Source organism: Lissotriton vulgaris, chromosome 4_1, assembly GCF_964263255.1.
Source record: "Lissotriton vulgaris chromosome 4_1, aLisVul1.2, whole genome shotgun sequence".
Classification (NCBI taxonomy): domain Eukaryota; kingdom Metazoa; phylum Chordata; class Amphibia; order Caudata; family Salamandridae; genus Lissotriton; species Lissotriton vulgaris.
The window spans coordinates 464925935-464944794 of record NC_141691.1 but is presented as its reverse complement, the minus strand read 5'-3'; the positions used below and the strand labels follow the sequence as shown (position 1 = coordinate 464944794).

Sequence of the window (18860 nt, the reverse complement as noted above, 5' to 3'; positions counted from 1 at the left end):
ACAAGAAATTCTTATAAATTTGTAACTACTTTACACGTAGAAATGCGATCCGAGTTCACTACTTTGTAGATTATATAGGACATTCCATTCAATTCTAAAGTTGGAAACAGATCATAACAAAAGTAACCCTATTATCAACAGGGTACTTAGATTGTGCATAAAGGCAAATATTAAGCCATCTTCAAAGGGGGCGATCATGAATTGGACAAAATACATTTAAAAGACATCGGGCAGGAGTGAAAGATCAGTCCAAAGGTTAAACTCATTAATTATAACAAAGGAAAAAAAGGTGTCAAATAGAATAGACAGAAGACGGAAGAGAGAAAAACAAGTGAAAAGAACATATGTATAAGCAACACGAAACTGCAATACACAGTAGTAAGATACATCCTAATGTTATAAAAATACAATCAGCAATTATATCAGTGAATTTCATTGTTGAGTAGTCGATCCAATGATAAACTAAAAGAACAATATACAGATACTAAATTCATATAAAGGTCATATTGATTGGTTCATAGAAGGAAATGAAAAAGGGGGCAGAGAGATGATTACATTAATCCATAAGTAATCAACATAGGAAACATTGTAACTCCTCATCGAAATTTCGCCCCCTTTCCACTGCATGGACCCTCATGATCCAGCGTGCCTCCTGTTGTCTCAATTTAAGTTCTCGGTTTCCACCCCTTACATCTATTGGTACCATTGCTATGCCATGAAATTACATTGTCAGATGCTCCATTTGCGATGAGCAGTTAATTGCATGTACTGCTATAGGAACTCTATCATCTCTGTTTTTAAGGGCTCTAAAGTGTTCACTGACCCTGTCCTTAAGTTTCCTAATAGTACTCCCTATATATACCTTCTTGCATATATGACATAAGTTGTATTGCAGTCTATGTGTCTTGATATGGTAAGAACTAGAGTCATTATAATGAAAGGATTTGGTACCCTGCAATGACATTCTGCACATACTACAGTTCCCACATCGAAACCATTATTTAGGGTATGTAGCCATGATAGCTTATAACTGTTTTTAGGATAGCTTGGACTGATCATATTTCTAATCGTAGTACCTCTATGGTATGTAATCGAAGGGTGGGCCATTATATGTTCTTTCAAGGAGGGGTCAGATGTAAGCATGAACCAATATTTCTTAAAGATTTGATAAATTTGTGTTGACCAGATACTATAACCTGTAACAAATCTAACTGGATTCTTAGTTTCTACAGGTTTAGATTTGATTTGTAAAGTTTCTGTTTTTTTTAGTTTAAGAACTCTATTTCTAACCATCCTAACTACATCCTGTCTGTATCCTCTAGATAAAAATCAGTAGCACAGATTAAGTATTCAGTGTCCTCACTGCAGTTACGATGGGCTCTATAGAACTCACCATAAGGAATAGAGTTAATCTGGGACTTCGGATGTGAACTACTACCATGTAAAACTGCATTACATGAAGTTTCCTTCCCAAACAATTTGCTGCAGAGTTTGCCAATATGTACATATAGTTTTAGATCTAGAAAAACTATTTCAGAACTACTGTAATTGATAGTGAAGTTCATATTATATGAGTTATTATTTATATAAGCAAAATAAATCCAAGAGTTGTGTCTCACTGCCTGTCCAGATAAAAAGGAGATCATCAATATATCTTCCATAATAATTGATGTATTGGTGCCAGCCGGCACCACCAGGGCCCCAGATATGCACCGTTTCCATCTACACCATATGTAGGCAGGCAAAAGACGGTGCAAATCCGGAACCCATGGCAAATCCGCATTTCTGGCGGTACCATTTAGCATTGAAGAGAAAAACCTTGTTGTCAAGAATAAGTTTTGACATAGTCAGCAGCATGTTGGTGTGATCTAATAGTTCAACAGGTCTTTTATAAAGATAGTATTCTAATCCTAAAATACCCCTGTTATGTCCAATGTTAGTATATGATTCAGAAAAGGGGGTGGTGATGAACAGAGTGTCTGAATTAAGCAGACCACTCTTACCCAGTCCAAAGATCAGGGCTTGATCCATCACCGTTATTTATCTCACTGCACCATCCCAGCTCAGAACCTGGCTATATGCAAATCAGTCTGTCCCTGGCCCAGTGCATCATGGGAACAGGGCAGACTAAACTACCAAGCCAATTCTTCACCAGAAAGGAAACAAGCTACCGGGGACCGGTTTCTGGCATTTCAGCCTTCTTCGGCCCGGCTTGCTTGAATCCTGATGGTGCAGTGAGAAAGGGACTCATGTCTGAGTATACCCTGCCACACCTACAGCGGCCAAAAACAATTCAGAAAAGGGGGTGGTGATGAACAGAGTGTTTGAATTAAGCAGACCACTCTTACCCAGTCCAAAGATCAGGGCTTGATCCATCACCGTTATTTATCTCACTGCACCATCCCAGCTAAGAACCTGGCTATATGCAAATCAGTCTGTCCCTGGCCCAGTGCATCATGGGAACAGGGCAGACTAAACTACCAAGCCAATTCTTCACCAGAAAGGAGACAAGCTACCGGGGACCGGTTTCTGGCATTTCAGCCTTCTTCGGCCCAGCTTGCTTGAATCCTGATGGTGCAGTGAGAAAGGGACTCATGTCTGAGTATACCCTGCCACACCTATAGTGGCCAAAAACGATTCAGAAAAGGGGGTGGTGATGAACAGAGTGTCTGAATTAAGCAGACCACTCTTACCCAGTCCAAAGATCAGGGATTGATCCATCACCGTTATTTATCTCACTGCACCATCCCAGCTCAGAACCTGGCTATATGCTTTTCTGAATCATTTTTGTCCACCTTAAGCGTGGAAGGGTATACTCAGATGTGAGTCCCTAGCTCATTGCACCATCAGGATTCAAGCAAGCCGGGCCGAAGACGGCTGAAATGCCAGAAACCGGTCCCCGGTAGCTTGTTTCCTTCCCAGTATAAGAATTGGCTTGGTAGTTTGGTCTGCCCTGTTCCCATGATGCACTGGGCCAGGGTCAGACTAATTTGCATATAGCCAAGTTCTGAGCTGGGATGGTGCAGTGAGCTGAAAAACGGTGATGGATCAAGCCCTGATCTTTGGACTGGGTAAGAGTGGTCTGCTTAATTCAGACACTCTGTTCATCACCACCCCCTTTTCTGAATCAATGTTAGTATATAGCTGTGAGACGTCCATGGTCACCATCAACATTTCAGGTTCCCAAGTGAAATCATTCAAAATATTGAGTACATCCTTTGTATCTCTAATGTAAGAGTCTAAGCCAATCACATAAGGACGGAGAAAAATATCTACAAACTCTGACAATTTTTCGGTGGGCCCCCCTATACCAGATACTATAGGCCTCCCAGGTGGGGAGGTGGTATCCTTGTGCACCTTTGGTAAGGTATATAGACATGGGTAGCGGGGGCGATCCACCGTTAGATATTTATATTCATCGTCTGATAAAATGGTCTCATGATGGCAATTTTTCAAGTAATCATTAATCTTTGTGACAATTGAATATATGGGGTTAGATGGTAATTCAGCATACCAGACTTGGTTACTTAGTTGATCTAAAATCTCTTGATCATATTTTGATTTGTCCATTAAAACAACATTTCCTCCCTTGTCCGTTTCTTTGACTATAAGAATAGGATCCTCAGCTAAAGTTTTAAGAGCTGATCTTTCACGTGTAGTTAGATTATTTGAATAGAGGGATATTTTTGACTTGGTGATCTTTTTCTCTAATATATTAAGTTCCTGCATAATAATTTTTATAAAAAGCATCAATTTTGTTATTCTTAGACAATTGAGGGGTCCATTTCGATTTACTTTTCAGTCCACTGTCTTCACTAAAGTTAGTACAGTAGTCAAGTTCTTGTAAAACACGTTTCAGTGTGACAGGGTCATTTTCATTCCCAGCGATAGAAAGTAGTAATCTTGTTGCTTCCACATCCTGAATAGTAACATCCCCCACACTTTTTTAGATGATTGACTTTTCTCCACGCCATTTGCTGCAAAAAACTTTTTAATTTTCAATTGTCTGATGAATTTGTATACATCGATTTTCACATCAGTCACATTACATAAGCCAGTAGAACAAAAGTTTAAACCATTTTTCAGTGCTGTTAATGTTTCTTGGGAAAAATCCCTATCAGTCAAATTAATTATTTGGATATCATTAGTGCAGTTCCCCTCCCCTGGTTTGCCTTCAAAGATCTGGTCTGGTAATGGGTTCTTGCGCCTGAGTTTGTGGCCGCCCCTTTTACCTCTCTTGGACCTACAGTGCCCTCCCCTCTTTGGTCCCGTTGTCTCGAATTGCCAATCCGTATACGTTGGACCTCCTTTAAAAAAGAGGAAGAGGAAGAGGGAGGTCCCCCACTTGTCTGATCTTGATTGATATTACTAGCTCCTTCATCCCCACTAGCTGATAGGCTGCTAGAGGATATTGTATTGAGGCTACTGGTCGATTAAATCTTATTATCCTTATTAAGTGTATCACTTGTGACCAATGTGTCGAATCTTTTAGCAAAGGTAAAAACCCTGCCTGTGGCATAGTCGTGTTCATCACGTTTCAATTTCCGTGCTTTTCTCTGCTTAATATCCTCCTCATATTTATTTAACCCCTTGCGCGCTAGCGGTTTTCCAACTGTGTGCTGGATTTTTCAAAAACCTGTGTTACATCATGAGCTCAGCTCGTCATCAGCAAACGAGCACATTAGCTGATGACGAGCTGAGCTCGTCATCAGCATCGAAGGGGTTAAGATCTCATTCAAAATATCATAGTTCTTTTTGGTCCCTTCCGTTTTCTGTAAATCCACTATTTCTTTTTCCAAGATGTCAACCTCCTGGATAATTTTAGTGACTTTTCTTTAAGAATTCTCTATAAGTAAGTTCATCAACCTCATAGAATTACCAGTCAGTTCTTTTTCCCAAATTAAGAGGAGGTCCTCTTCCAGGTCATCATACGTGGGAAAAAGCTGTGATCGAAGACCACGTGGGACTCTATATAGTCTTTGGTACTCTTTCAGAGTGGTTCCATCCCACCATTTACTAATCTCTTGTTTCTTTAAACGTTCTAACCTTATGAATTTAGATTTTAATCCAAAATTAGATCTAGATGTGCCTAAAGCTACAGCTTTATTGACCGAAGCTCCAGCGTTAAGACTCTTGAAGAGGTCATCCGCCACTTTGTTACGATCATTTCGAGAACACATCTTAAATGAGTACAGGGCACAAATGCCACGGATCTTCCCTGCTGCACCCTCAATATACAATGAGACAAAGACAACAGGTGAATGAGAGTTAGTTGCGCTAGGATGAAATACTAGTAAGAAAACACAATATCTGTTAAGCTTCAAGGATAAGGTCCTGGTCACCCACCCAGAACCAAACAATGTGACATAAAGGCAAGCCACAAATGTAAAGTTGAAAAAACAAATAGTATATCCTGAGCTAAAAATTCATCAGTATCAAAGTCCAATTATTAAATCCAATGAGTCAGAGTATCTTCATTTCATCTTCATTTATTTTCCAATTCTTAAGTAAATCCAATCTTCACCAAGAGAACATACATTAGCCGCTGCCAACATGTGTTTCGTCTTGGTCTGGTGACCAAAAGACTTTGTCAGGGCTGTAAGTATTATAATAGATATTATCACAAATCCACTCAAAATCCATAACACCACATAGTTAAATATACAGGACAGTCCATATAAAAACAAAGTGGTCTAAGAAAAGGTCAAAGCTATTTTATATTCATAAAGTGACCACAATAAAACAGTAAATAAGGTCTATCAGGATCCTAATGCAGGAATTTCATCAAAGAGTATAGTGGTTTAAGAATTGTAGGTCATATATCAATTGTTTAATATACAATATCCTTAGAAACTAGAATTGTTTCCAATTTCCAAATTATCAAGAAGAGAAAAGGAAGATTTTATAGAGTTAACAGGAGGTTGATTCTAATAAGAGAAGCACCATAGTTAGAAATGTGTAGTGGTCACATAGAGACGTGGAAAGATAGGAAATAAAAGGGTAATAGCCTCATATTCCCAAAAAACACCATAACCATAAGTGAAGAGACGAATCAAAAAATGTGAAATACAAAAAAGATGAGTGTAGTGAAAATCACATTAGAGGCGATTAGGTAAGCAGATCACACGAAAGAGGAATGAGGAAATGATAAAGAAGAGGGCATGAGCTTGCTCACCATATGGCTAGAATAGATTATATTGGGGTTATAAAGGGTGTGCCTTCATATGTTCTCGGCATCCACTTTTGTGCTATAAAGCAGAAGGTGAAACAATATATTGTCAGAGATTGAGTTTGACCCTCATAACTAGATGACATCAAACATCATAAAAGTAATTTAGACATAAGACCACACAGTACAGGGTTCCTGTACATATAAATAAGCTATAATGGGTCTGTCCAAATAAAAAAGACGATAATTTGGCACTCACTATTTAAAAGTAGTTCCACGTTTCCAAAGTATTCTCCAGGTTATCAGTTGTATACGTAACTCATTAGCCGGTCCTTAAAAGTTAGGAAAAGAGTATTGTACCCACCAATAGTCGTGTAAGTAGATTCCGAACGACCCAATATAGCGTTTGGAGTTCACTCGGTCCTAAGGAATGAGAACAATCTCCGTGTAAATAATATTGTCCATATAGAAATACCCAAGTCTCAATCATATAGAACACGTTTCTGAAATTAGACGTCATTAAACTCCAAAGCAGAGGCAAGGCCCAGGCAGGTATCATTGAAGACCTAATGATGAAAGTAGAAGATCTTGAGAATCGGGGCAGAAGAAATAACCTCTGCATCCTTGGAATCCCAGGAGGTGCAGAGGGCAGCGATCCAAAAGGATACATTACTAACCTCCTAAAAACTGTCCTGCCTGAACTTCAAACATGGGAACTGGATCGTAAAGTTCAATGTGTTCATCGCTTTCCTCTTACACTCCCCAAACATCCTCATAAAGGAAACCAGTACCCGAGATCTCTTTTGGTCTGCTTCGGAAACTTTCTCTTATGAGAATCGATTTATGACCTGGCTCGACTAACGAGTAAAAGAGAATATCAAGGACACAAGCTTTTTGTTCGCCCGGATTTTGCCCACGCAACGGTGGAACGCCGCTGGAGGATGCGGCAAATCTTTGCCCCGTTTGAACAGATTGGAGCAACTGTCTCTTAATCCAGCACGGTTAAGAGTAATTTATAAAGGACTATCTAAGAACTTTACAAGAGAGATCCAAATGGAGGCTTACCTCAGGAACTTTCTGAATCGAGAAAATCGGGAGAAAAATCGGGGGGGGGGGGGAATAAGATCCAATAATAACTGATACTCAAAGTGGAAACTTCTATATAATTAAAATTATATATAAATAGACTACCAGAAACAATACACAATAAGGAAAGGTTTAGAAGGGGGATAAGTGAGACCACTGTGGGAACAATTGTTACTCTAGCTGTGTACTTATAACAATATAACCAGATTATTGGAAACTACAATTGAAAAAAATTCTAAAAGCTAGCCATCTGTTAAATTATGTGTTTACAGTTTTTTTTTTCTAATTCAGGCGACCTAGCGAGCGGTGATGCTTGGATCACTCGGACGCCCACACCTGGGTGCCTTATGACTCAGGAAGCCTCAAGAAATGGTGTGGGGAGGTGGGGGGCGGGCTTTCAGTGTCAGCCGGGGGTGGATATACAGCCAGGACATTAGGGTAAAAGACTTTGTTCAATTTTTTTATATAGCGGGTCCAGAAGACAAGACAGATCCAATAGGTACTAATGGCTAAATTGAAAATGTTGTCCATCAATATATGTGGGTTGAATGATACAAACAAAAGATAGAGAATCGCAATAGGTTTAAAATCAATTGGTGCAGATATAGTCTGTCTGCAAGAAACCCAAGTTGAGGGGTCCCAGACACACTTACTAAAACACTAGGATATAGGGTTATTACTGCTACAACTCAGCCCAATAAAACTAAAGGAGTAGCTATCCTGGCACGAGGGGGTGGAATACAGTTTGTAAGATTTATAGCAGATAAATCAGGCCAATGGGCCATTGCGGAATTCTATTCTGAAAAGGGGAATAAACTTACAGTTTGTTCTGTATATGGCTGTGTTACCGATAACCCAGAACTATTGAACTTTTTATCTAACGAATTAGTGCATTGGCCTGTCCCGCTGATTGTTTGTTGTGACATTAATTTAATTTTCCCGTCTAAGTGGTCCTCCCTGCAAAACTTCAGCTATCATGGGAGGAAACCTAAAACTTTTAATGCCCTTAGGGATCTTTGTAGCACTCATTCGATCTCCGACTGTTGGGAGATGAAATTCCCAGCCAATCCTGGGTATAGTTTTTTTTTACACCCCCATCTTAAATTTGCCAGACTGGATTATTTTTTTGTATCTGCTGTCATATTATCTCACTGTTTGGTAGCTCGACTACCAAGGGTTTTTTCTGACCATAACCCATTAAATATTACCATACAAATCGGGGAGCAACCAAGTGTTTTACTGACCAACGTTAAATATTGCAATACTATGGGAACCTGAATAACAGATCCCAGATTTTCTGAATAATAACTTAGAGAGGGCTCCCCTAAAGGTTGTCTGGGATACATTAAAGGCCGGAGTAAGGGGAGAAACCCTTAGATTTTCGATTAAACACAATCAAGAAGCTAAACAAGAATTAATTAAACTACAAAATTATTAGTAAAGAGGAAGATTTGATAATTACTGTTAAGGATTATGCCGATATAGAAGGGGCAGTAAGAAACGTGGCAATTGCAAGAAATTTATTAACAGAAATACTTACTACTAAAGCTATAATAAAAGCTACCCTGAACAGAGAGAAAGTTTATGAACTCAACGAGTAGGTAGGACATCAATTGGCCATCCGCACAAGACAACAGATTAGTGATAATGTAATTATTAAAATTAGAGATCCCATTAGAAGCATTACCAGCGAACCCAAAGAGATTAGGGAAGCATTTCATAATTATTACGAGGATTTATATACTGAGACTGGGAAGAATCAATCTAAAATAATGCTTATCTGGATCTTGGCATAGGGATTCAATTACCTAAAACCGACAAAGAAAAACTTGAGGAAACACCACACTGGATTGAAATCCTACTGTCTATTAATAGCCTACCAACCGGCAAAGCTACGGGCTTAGATGGAATTCCAACTGAATTTTACGCTAAATTTCATAAACAATTAAAAGAAATCCTAACTAAACTGGTAATCCAGGTATTTCAGGGTGGCCAAGCACCTGAATCATGGAATCAGGCCAAAATCATCGTCTTTCCCAAAAAAATAAAGATCTGACGGAATTAGGGGCTTACCGCCCCATTACCTTGATAAATAACGATGCAAAAATCTATTTTAAACTACTTGCTACCTGACTTGCCCCGGTACTCCATAAAATAATCTCCGTCTGGCAGCATGGATATGTTCCTGGTAGATCCACCACAAATCACATCCAGAGGGTGATCACACTCTTTGACATAGCGGACGTAACTTGAGACGCTATTGCACTAATTCTTTTAGATGCCGAAAAAGCTTTTGATAGGGTCTCCTGGAAATATCTATGGACCGCTATGTCAAGGAGTGGGATCGGGGAGGTATTTATCAATGCGGTTCGCATGATGTATGCTAACCCAAAAACCGTTGTCTCGATAAATGGTGAAAAGTAACAAGAGGAACAAGGAAGGGGTGTTCCTGCTCCCCGTTGCTATTCGCCATTTTTATCGATCCGTTCATCCATAGACTGGAAAAAAACCCATCTATAATTTCAATAAAGACTCTTAATGGTGAAACTAAGTCCTTAACTTATGCTGATGACATCGCTATTGTCACAGCCGATCCGAACAAATCTGTAGAGGAAATGGAAAAAGAAGCAAATAAATTTGGTGAAATCTCGGGGCATAAACTAAATCAAAATAAAACTCAAATTATAATCAATAGCAAATGTAATTTTGTGGATGATAGAGTAACAGACAAGGCAATGTATTTGGGCGTCAATTTTACTGCTAATTTAAATAACTGGTAAAACTTAATATGGATCCCCTAATCAAACAAACCGAAAAAGGCCTAAAAAAATTATATAATTTAAATCTTACAATCATAGGAAGATGTAATGTAATTAAAATGTTATATCTTCCTAAATACATTTATTACTCTTCCAATAGATAGAGGAGGCCTCGCACTCCCTAACCTAAAAACTTACTGGTGGGCAACAATTCTTAAATATAGTAGCCTGTTACTAAAGACTAATCAGGAGGACACTATAGAGAGATCTGTTCCAACCCCTCAGGAACTTATTCTAGGTAAACTAGTGGGCGCACATTTGTGGTGATTGACCTATGACTGCCATTTTAAGAAAGTGCGATTCAAAACTTTAAAAGCTATTTATTCTGACTGGAACCAGGTTCGCAAACATTTAGGGTTAGGTCGGTTTTCATACTATTTCGACTTTTATATGTAATCAAAACCTCCCGGAGATTTTTTCGGATTTGTGTATGACTCGGTGGATTAGACTTGGTATAGTCCAAGTCGGTTGTCTTTATGAGCCAGCCGGCTTCATATCATTTGAATCTTTAAAAAATAAATATGGCTTAGAACATAGGGACTTTTTTAAATACCCACAGGTGAGGGGTTATATCATGAAAAAGATGGGGGGAAGTGTGGCTCTTCAGAAAATTGAGTTAATAGAATCTGTGGTACAGTATAGTAATGTTAAAATCGGGGTAATATATAATAACCTAACCATTGGTTTTCCCGATGATATGGATAAAAACATACTTAAATAGCAGAACAAACTTGAAATATCAAGTTTAGCTATCCAGAATTCATTTCAAATGTCTCAATCGCTACTAATGTCTTCGAAGGTACACGCCCAATTTTATAAATCTTTTTTCTCTTTATATCATACACCTTATCAACTAGCTAAATGGAGTACTGGCAAAGGGACTTTCTGCCCCAGATGTATGATGCCAGAAGTAGACTTAATACATATGCTCGCTACATGTGGGGCATTATGCACTATTAGACACAATATATCTACCTTTCTCTCTGAAATACTTTAGACACAAATAGAAATTACAACAGCAGAAATAATTCTGGTGCTAGACAACTTGAACATCCGGATAACATAAAGGGATTTTTCTTGTCTCCATGGCAGTGTTTCGAATTTGTCTAGCCTCTGGGTGGTTAGACAATGTTCCACCATCCTTTCAACAATGGCGGGCCCGACTACTCTCAACCTATAGCTTGGAGAAAGCAATATATAGCAGGAAAGGTATAAAAAAACAAAAGAAGTTTTTAGAAATTTGGCACCCACTAATGCATTGGATTGAAGGTCTAGGATAGATTGCTTTATTTATTTCTCTATTGTTATTATTAATTGTCTTGTTTTATTTTTCTGAATCCAATTTTTTGCTATGTTTAGTTTATTTGTTGTCAGTCGATATGGATATTCATATTGTTTAATAAAGCCTGTATCGGGGTGTGGGTGGAGGGAGGGGGGGGGTTGTCTCAAAAAAACAAAAAATATGGAAATTTCCTGGAATTTCTGCAATAAAGAATTGTTTTTAAAAAAAGGAAAATTGTTTCAGTTATTCTATCATTTTAATACTTTGAGTATATTTGTAGCTTACTCCCGTCAATATTAAAACGTTATGAATGTATTCCCATCTTAGCCTTTTTAGCCAATGTACTACAATGGGGAAAACTAAATTGGCAGTTTTTCCCTCAGCAGGGCATATAAAACTGTTATTAAAATGTCCCTGCTTATTTGTACATGGCACTCTACCCTGGGGCACCTGGGGTAGACCTTAGGAGTGACTAATACGCAAAAATAAGTTGGTCTAAGACTTTGGAAGTTCCTTTAATTCTGAAGTTCAATTGCATGTAATTTTATTTTAAAAGCAGCATAAAAAGCAGGACTGCTTTTAAAATGACAGCAGGAAAAATAGCAGTGCACACAGGTAGGTTGTCAGTAACAATTGTAATTACACCTATTTACCATGTACTTGTAAACAGAGCACAGGTTCTATGTCTGGTTAGCAGAGTCCAGGGTACAGTCAGAGTCAGACAGACAGAATCTAGAAGTCAAAATGGGAGCAAAAGAGTGAGCGCAAATTGCAAAACCCCTGGTTTCTCTGGGTCTTGTAGGCTTCTGTCTGACCCAGGTCCCTTGTCTTCTCTCACTGTGACAGTGCAGTCAGCTTAGTTAAAAAACAGCAACCAAAGTATGCTTTTCCATTAATTTTCAAACAGTTATAACTCTATGGATAATATTAGTCATGGGTCAGACCAAGTTAGTTAATATTTTATTGTTTGATATATATTCACATAAAGAAATCAATGAGCTCCCTATTGAGACATGAAGAAAAGCAACCACATACTAACACGTAAAGTCAATCACATACAATCACAGTAAAAAGAAACACATTCGACACATTAAAAACATTATTTGAATTCCCACACATTACTGGTTCAATATGGTATGGCCAGTGATAATTTGCAAACATAAGAATGAGGCCAAAAGGAAACTATTGTACTGATGCACAATTCAGTGAAAAGAGCACATTTTGGTTTGGTATACCATATTCATCAGGGTGGTGAATTTAATTTTTTGAGGTGGCACAAATCATCCACCCTGGACGTGTAGAGGAGAGAGGGAGCTCCCATCCAGTATATATGTGGTTATGTGCAGGTATCAATAGTCTCTCCTAGCTGGAAAGATGGCGGAGAAAGAAGCTAATGCTCCATCAGAGAGTAAAGTGAGCAATATGGTCATTGGGGTCAGGATGAAACAATAAATTAATGAATAATCTGATTTCCACTGAATTCCTCTTCCTCATATGCCAATGTTCAGGGGCCCTCTTGCTACCTGACAGTGCAATCAGCAATTCTAGATTAGAAGTGGCCTCACCAGTGCTTCTGGTGCTTGGTGTCCTCTTCTGGCAGAACAGGTAACCCTTGTCCCTTGGGTGTTCCCACTGTGGATGGAATCCACCAGCTACCCCTCAATCTTCTCCCAGACCTCTATAACCTACACCTATTGACAGTACTTCTAGAGGATTTTGTTTTTAGGGCTTCCTGAGCGACCACCCCTCTAAGCTCTTTTCATGCCAGTAGTCGATCACGACCAAGGAAGCACTTTAAAGGCATATAAGGAATGAACATAAAGTTACTCTGGGCAAGTAACCCATTTCATTACCGAGGCAATGAGGCAGACAGATTGCCACCCATGGACATACCACCCATGGACATTTCCCTAACTCTATCCGCCTGCCACTCGTTCTTGTTCTCCTCAGTTAAGAGTATTCTCCAGCGCCAGGAAACCTGCAAGTTGTCAGCTGCGCTATATAAATACTTTAAATAATAATAATAATAACATGCTTGACTCTGCAAACATATTCTTGTAGATACTGTTCCGAGAAACACCAGCCTTTCCACTCCCATAGGTTGGCTTGCACGCGTTCCCCCAAAGTATGACTATGACAGGGACCACATTAACTATGACCCAGTGGAAGTGATTCCTATCACCCTTAGGGATCAAGTGCTTACTTTCTTGGGCGAACCTCCAGGCTACTTGCTATTAGTGCATTCTCTGCTCACCATCTTACTTTGTAGGCCCACCTCGTGGTTACGGGCTACTAGAGGCTTTTCCATGTAATATCCTGCACATCTATACAAGTCAAATATGTGGGGTGTGTCTATTAGGGCTACTGCTAACCTCCCTCTTAGGGAAAGAAGAATCTGTATTCAGTCAAAGTACCTACCCATTTCAAAGTATTTTATTTTCAAACTGCTTACAAAATGATTTTGTATTACATATTTATACATTGAAGCAATAGGATTTATATTATTAAAGCTGTTCTGATTCATGTGGCTTGGTGATATTGGGAATATATGCTCTTTAGGATAGCAAGATAATCTGAAACTATTTATCATTGGCAGGGCTATTTTCGTCTTGTTTTTTGCTAGATTAGCTCTCCATGGTCCATGTGTGCTGTTATAGTCCAATTTGCTAGCAATGAGGGCCTGGGTGTTGCTTCTGCAGTTGTTGGAGGTAAGCCACTTGAAAATCTTCTTTGAGCATTTGTGTGCTTGCCCTGTCATAGGGAGGTGTTTTTTTTACTACCTTTCTGAGGTTTTCTATGGGTGATTTGGTTGGGTGTGGGCTTGAGATCAGCAGGCCACCAAGTGGAATCCCATAGTGAGATATCTTTGCTGAAAATGGCTACTTCATTTTGTCTGTATTAAGCTTGAGGCAGTTGATTTTCTTACATCTGGCGAGTTCAGATATGCAAGTGGAGAAGTCGTTCCAGGAGTTCGATGCTTTGTTGAGGAGAATAAACTAGGTGTTGTCTGCGTAGGATATACCATTGATTCCATGGGCACAATGATGTTGATAAGTGGGACCATGTAGGTACTGAACAGTGTGAGACTGAGTAAGGATCCTTGTGGTTTTCCACATGTGAGTTTGGTGGCTGATGAGGTAAATGGAGTCAGCCAGATTGAGTAGCTGTGTCCTGTGGGAAAAGAGAAGATCCAGCAGAGCACTGGTCCATGATGTCTGACATGGTGACATTGGCTAGGACTGTAAGGCCTGCACTACTGCACTACTGCAGCAGGACACCTGTTCAACACATGTACCCACATGAATAGGTAGCTGAAAGTACCCAGTACATATGCCTCATACTGCTGTGAGGCATATGCACTGGGGATCCATTGCAGGATCCAGAGGAAGCACAGACAGCAGCAGCAGTGGATTGTGGAAAGTGGTCCGGTAGCATGTTGTGCAGGCAAGTGAGGTCCCTGGGGGCCTGGGAGGCCTAAATATTTGCTTCAGAGGCATTTTCTTTGACATTACACCTCACTGATAGGCCAAACATGGTTGCATTCTGTGACTCTGTCCAATCCATGGAAATGAAGGATTCCGACACGTCTTTCGCATTGTCTTCACTCACCTTCAGGACGCCCTAGGATTGCAACATTGTTGTATGCATCCAACTGTATTCCCAGCACACAACTCAAGCGTTTTTTGATTTTGCGTCCATCTCCATGACAGTCCCTTGCCAATGAGTTTGCACGGCTCGGTAAAATGACTACCCAGCGCTTATTTTTTAAACAAGACACATCCGTCTTGATACGAATCTATGGGCTATGTGTGCGCACAGCTCTGTCCTTGACGGTATGCTGTGTTTGCTCAGAAATCACCTGCATCGGGTCTGATTGCATACGCATCCAACATGCATGAACCGAGCCGTGCTCACGCATTGCCCATTGGCATCAATGTGATCTGATGCAGGCGATTTTAATGCATACACATCGTACAGTCAATGGACAAAGTGTGTGCACAACTCGGTCCAAGCATGTACGGCGCGTCTGCAAACAAGTCAGCCACGTTGGATCACATTGGTGTGACTTGCAGACGGTTTTCACACAGATTTAAGTGCAATGTCCACACCTTCAACACCACAGCATGTCCCACACTGTATCCCATGGCATGGAGGGCTGTATCACCTGTGTGCGCAGGGGGGCAACATTTGTATACTTGAATGGTCCTTAGGTGTATGCACTCCCAGGCTGGGCAGGAGTTAATGGGGACAGATTCGTTTTGGTGTGGTGCACCTCACAAAAGTAATTTCAAAGTTTTGGCTTATGGGCATTCGTCATGGACACGGTACCAGTTTGGAAATGTGTACGACCTGTCACATATAACATGCTCACATGTTTGCATGTCATGTACATCACAGCCAGACCCATGGCTACAATCATGACCTACACACACAGTCTGTATGCATGTTGGGTGTCTGATGTTTGTTGTTCCATGTGCCCAATGTGAGACAGGGTCAACCATGTGCCTTATGCATCCACATTTATGCTGCGTGTGTGTCTCTGGGACGTACATGTATGGCCTGCAGGGTCCACAGGGGCCCCTTACTGTGGGACACATGATTGGTTGTGGGATGTCCATGATACAAAATGTGTTTCCAGTGCAGATGTGGAAATACATGGACCATGGCTATCTTCCTGACATGGAGTTGTGATGCCTGTGAAACATCAGTCCTCACTTGTCACTGTGTTTTGTGTTTGTAATGTGACTGCAAACCATGGGTACTGTGCCACATCCCAATGATTTGCCATTGCACCACAAGGAACTCATGCACACATGTGTCAATGATATGTGAGATGATGGCAATGAAGGTGACATATGTGTCCATAACCAACTGCACACACCTTATTCAATTGTGAATAGTTATGATGTATAATGTGACTGTTTTACAAGGTTTGTGCTACATGGGTAGCTGAATGTATAATGTTACTTTGGCCATCTCTGTACTGCAGGGCCCCAGCAGTCCATAGACCGTTCACTGACCTCGAGACCATCGTGGAAAGCGACAGCATCTGACGTTACCGCTTCACCAGGAGCATGATTGATGAATTGGCGGAGCAGTTGGCACCAAAACTGCTACCTGGCCGCACATACCCGACAGCACTGACACCAAAGGTGAAGGTGATGGCAGCCCTGCACTTCTTAGCCACTGGTACCTTCCAACACACTGTAGCTAGTGTTGGTGGTATGTCACAAATTATGTTAATCCGTGTGCTACGAGATGTCTTTGAGGGGATGTTGATTCACCTGGACTCCTACATCAAGTTCCCTACCCCGGGTGAACTTACAGAGGTCAAGGATGCCTTCTATGGACTGGGTAGGATGCCAAACGTGATTGGCTCAATCGATGGCACACATTTGGCCCTGATATCACCACGGGCACAGTAACAGACCTACCGCAACCAAAAACATTACCACTCTATCAATGCTCTTGTGGTATGCCTGGCGGACATGGTGATTACACATGTTTGTGTAAGTTTCCCTGGTTCTGGCCACGATGTCTACATCATGAGTAGGAGGCGCATACCATTGATGATGTCACAGATGCCAAACCAGCACGCCTGGCTTGTTGGTGTGTACTGTTTACCAATGTGTGTGTTTTGCAATGTTGTCTCCCACCCCCTTACAATACTCAACTTATGTGTGATTCTTTGTATTTAGGTGACTCTGGATACCCCAACATGCCATGGTTGCTGACACCCCTGAGGAACCATGTGACAGCATCCCAGATGCGCTACAAACAGGCACATGGCAGAACCAGGCGAGTCATCGAGTGTACCTTTGGTCTCATGAAAAGCTACTTCCACTGCCTGGACAAGACCGGAGGGGCCCTCTCATATGATCCTGCAAAGGTGTGCAAGATCATCATCGTCTGCTGCATGCTCCACAACATGGCAGTGCGGAAGAAGGTTCCTCTCATCCAAGACGATGATGACCAACATCCACCACCTGTGGAGGATCCTGGCCTGGGCCACGAGGCCAGTGATGATGATGATGAGGGTGACATCCGCACACAGCTCATCAACAACTTATTCAGCTGAATGTTAGTTCACAGGGATGTCATGTCAATGTCCTGAGTAAGCCTGTGATGTGTTTGTGCAGCTCAGTTGCTGTTTGAGTTTGCCAGTGTGGTACTTGACTCGAAGCATGCAGTGATGTGTCCTGTCATATATTCTGTAGTCCACATTGGTGTTGACATGCTAAGTTGTTAGTATGTAGGTCTCTTGTGACATGTCTATTGCATCTCCATCCGGTTCTGGTGTGCTTCTGACTGTGTCTCATTTCTGTTCTTCCCAAGGTACTGTGCTAGTTCCAGGGGCATGTCTGACACCGACATCCAGATTCCACCCTTAGAGCGCAATTTGACTACACTTGGTGACCCTGTGCCCACTGTCATGTGGATTCACCTTGATATTGTTTGTAATGTACAGGTGCTTCACTTAGTAATGTGTGTTGTCTGTATTCACACATCTGACTGACATTTGGTAACCTCACCTTTGGATTTGTTGACAGTGACTGTGGAAAGGTGTGGTATCTGTGCATTCCACTGTATATCTGGGAACCATCTTTGTAGGCAATGTGTCACATGTCCATGGTGAGTATGTGGTGTGGAGCCCTATTGCTATGTCTCCCTCATAGGTCTCACATCATCATGAGTCACATAACGGAAATGACATTGGTGTAGTAGTCAGCATGCACTGTGTTCTTCAGCATTTCTTCATCTCCATGACACATACCAAGTTGGAATCACAACATAGGCAAGTATAGTGTAATGGTGATTTTATTTACATACATGTGTGGAGATAGTGCTGTACATGAACTTTAGAATCCACAGTTCACACATGAGTCAGAAGTATTGGTAGATGAAATGTCCTGAGTGAAGTCCATATTCATCTTCTACATTGGTACAACATGGACCCTCCATGTCATGATGGGGACCTGTGTCATGTGCAACAAGGTGAACTCGTTGCACCCAAGGACCAACATCCAAAACAGGTTCTGGGTTCCTGGGGGATGTGCAGGGACAACTGTGGCTCACTCGTCCTGCTTCGGACGACCCCTCCTCTTCTTCTGTGGGGGATCCTCTGGCATAGGCGCTGACAGTGCATGAGTCTCCACCAGATTCATTCTCCCTCCCTGTGGCATTAGCAGATGTTGTTTCTTGAGATGTTCTGGGCACACAGGGAGGTGTGGACATAATTGTGCTGATCTGGCAGAGACAGGTCAATATGTCCATATGCACCGCCATGAGTTTGTCCCACTTGGCCTCCAAGCGGGCATGATGGGCAGCCTGCTCCTGCTGCATGTCCTTGAGGACCCCCACTACCTGGCTGAATACTCCAGTGCTATGCTGGTACGCATCTATGATGCGTTACAGTTGGGGGTCATCAGGCAGTCCAGGCCCCTCTGCAGACTGTGCCCTCAGCCTAACACCACTCCCACCACCCCTAGACACACGCGCTGTA

General features: G+C 41.2%; 1 protein-coding gene across 1 annotated transcript in view; it reads right to left on the bottom strand.

Moving 5' to 3' along the window:
* Window positions 1–18860, bottom strand: part of LOC147718849 (uncharacterized) — a 58170-nt gene that overhangs the window by 38943 nt on the left and 367 nt on the right. The gene's annotated exons all lie outside the window — the stretch shown is intronic.